This window comes from Cynara cardunculus (assembly GCF_001531365.2).
Source record: "Cynara cardunculus var. scolymus isolate 2C chromosome LG 2, CcrdV1, whole genome shotgun sequence".
In the NCBI taxonomy this organism is placed as follows: domain Eukaryota; kingdom Viridiplantae; phylum Streptophyta; class Magnoliopsida; order Asterales; family Asteraceae; genus Cynara; species Cynara cardunculus.
The window spans coordinates 10,681,404-10,684,202 of NC_037529.1; the positions used below are offsets into that span (position 1 = coordinate 10,681,404).

Below are 2,799 nucleotides of genomic sequence, written 5' to 3' on the forward strand. Positions count from 1 at the left end.
AGAAAAGACATTCCCATAAATAGAAGTTTCAAATTGAAATATGATAATTCAAGAAATACATACTAACACCAGTTCCCTTGTCTAAGACCATATTTGAAGGAATAACCACCTGAAATGGAATTGCATCTAAAGTCATACCTTTGGGCTATTGGCTTTCCAAGTGAGCTGCAACCGCTAAATCGTTCGATTTCTAAAAAATATTGCATAAATATGTATATGCGTTTGGGTTTTGCAGGACTAACTGTGGGTCTTAAAATGACTGTAAAATGAAGCCTGTTCTCTAGTCTATATTTTTATTCATGTTAAAAATGGCATCAATCATAAGGAAACARRYATTGAATATCATCAAATTACATATAAYAGCAATACTGAGCCAGAAGCAGCATATCATAAGTTTGAACCAGCAGGCAGCCACAACAGTTCATAGCATGCATTGGAATGGTTATGGACTTATGTGAAACATTCAATCAATGTGTACTTAAGCAGGGAATGGTTATGGAGTTATGTGAAACATTAGATCACTATCACAAATAAGCTGACTCATATCTTAATTTAGAGATCTTAATTAGTAGAGAAAGTGACCAGAATTAGTATGTATCAGATCATGAATAAGGTGCATATAATGTATATGTTATAAACTATAAATTAATGTATATGTTTCCTTGTTAATAGCTTTAAGTTAAGACAATTGTGTATTCTACATCCTTGTTAAGGCAACTGCATTCTTCATTTACTGTTTGCATTCTCTACTGTATCCATATACATAGATATTCACAAATGGTACAAAAATAAATTTTAAAACAACAGTAAAGCCAGATAAAATTTAAAATAACAGTTAAGACATATACAGTTGCATTTGGTAAAACAAGTTCTGAACACACAGCCATATTTCTAAGTGACATTTGAGAAGTTGAAAATCTTTGTTTACAGACAATTAAATACAGACCTGCACACATCTCCAAACTATATATTTAAGTAACTTAACTCGGTTTACCTAACTTTTTTGAAACTCAAATTGCCAAATACCCAACTGTCAAAATTTATATCTTGGATAACAAATGCAAAGCAGTGCAAACAGAAGGTATAGGGACAGTCGTGTAGAAGCAGTGCAAACAGAAGGTCATATAGGTGTAAGTAGTGTAAAGAGAAATATGGACTTAAATATGGACTTTTGGTTGGGTTGAGAAATATTGACTTAAATAAAGGGTTTTCTGGGAAGCATTCATGGTGAGAACAAAACCTTTGTGGCTTCTATCAATCTCTTTGAGATCCAAGCTCAACCTAAGTGACAGAAGCCAGGGAAGATGCATCAAACCACACTATTATATGAAGAATTTATTATTCTCGTAGATGTTCCCTCCTTGCTTTTGAATGCAGTAATTTAGAGTAGGTTTTAACCTTATTCTCAATGCTTATTCAAATTAAAATGTCATCCCATCATCCTTGTTTATTGGAAATGACCCTTAACAGTATATAATAATATTGAATAAGAATTTGATAATTTATTCTGCCATACAGGAGACTTGAATAAAGTCTGCCTTTTTAAGCTAACAGCCATATGCTAACCTGTTCATGTTTTCTTTTGAAGTTGTTGGTTGGTGATTTAACTCATTTAGTTTCTAAATTGCAGGCGTGGGCATCTGTTTGATTACACTTGTGCAATATTACTTTAAGCTCTGTAGATGTATATACCATATGGTTGCTGCAGGGTGCATCTAGAAAGCTGTGGAAGAAGGTTAAACCCTTAGAGGGTTAATGCTACATAAATGTAGCAACCCATTAAGCTCTGTAGATGTGTGTATATATATATATATATACCCAACCCAGAACAAATAATCCCAATAATTATACAACTATTGATTACAGTTTGAAGATGCTAAACAATAACCCACACGGTACACCTACTTCCTTTCAATTTCAATTTTTTTTTTTTGAATTTTGCTCGTTCAAAACAAGAACAATATAAAGAATTTATACCTCAAAATTAGCTAACAATAGCAGCAACGCAGCAAATTCTTGAACTGAAACAAAGTCAACAGAATATCATATAAATAAAAACTTTTCTAACAAAAATCATTCAAAGACAAAACATGATTGACATTCATCTAAACAGATTCATGACGACCCAGATAAAAAAGACATCAATGTACCAACCCAGATAAAAAAGATCAAATACGAAACTTCATACCTCAAAATCCGTATATTGATAGTAGCAAATTCTCGAACTGAAAACAGAGTCAAAATAAGTCATCTAATTTGGACGTGATTTCTTTGAGTTACTGGATAGTGGATAGTGACAAACAGTAAATTAGAAGCTGGAAAATACATAAACATTGAAAMACAAAACATCAAAGCATCCTTAATTAGGGATGAGAGCAGATAACCAAATAACAACAAARTGAATTCTAAAATCAAGCAAAACCATCTTGATGAGGAGATATACATAAACATAGGAATGGAGCTATGAAGAGTTCAGTGTTGCAGCCACACCCAGTAATGAGAGCTTAAGTACAGACTACAAAGGGGAAACGAAATATTACCACTAACGTGCTCCTATCGCTGTAAAATTGGTGAACGAAATCAGGCTGCGTCTGAAGCACCTGATAATATTGCCCAACGAAGTACGTCCCAAACTAAAGAGAAATAGATTACCCAACGATATGTCAAATATATACGCATCTGGGAGAGTCTGTTGGAATCGATATCATCTCAATCGTAATCTGATGAAACCGATGAAATCGATAGGGGAGAGTGAAGACAATCGATTTCATCAAAATCTTGAAATCGATAGGGGAGAGT

General features: G+C 33.4%; 1 long non-coding RNA gene across 1 annotated transcript; it reads right to left on the reverse strand.

Moving 5' to 3' along the window:
- Nucleotides 1-1,976: 1,976 nt before the first annotated feature.
- Nucleotides 1,977-2,799, reverse strand: LOC112507916. Its single transcript, XR_003068582.1, has 3 exons — nucleotides 2,541-2,799; nucleotides 2,189-2,279; nucleotides 1,977-2,021 (listed from the first exon to the last, which is right to left on the reverse strand). It is a non-coding gene; the product is annotated as an uncharacterized LOC112507916 (long non-coding RNA).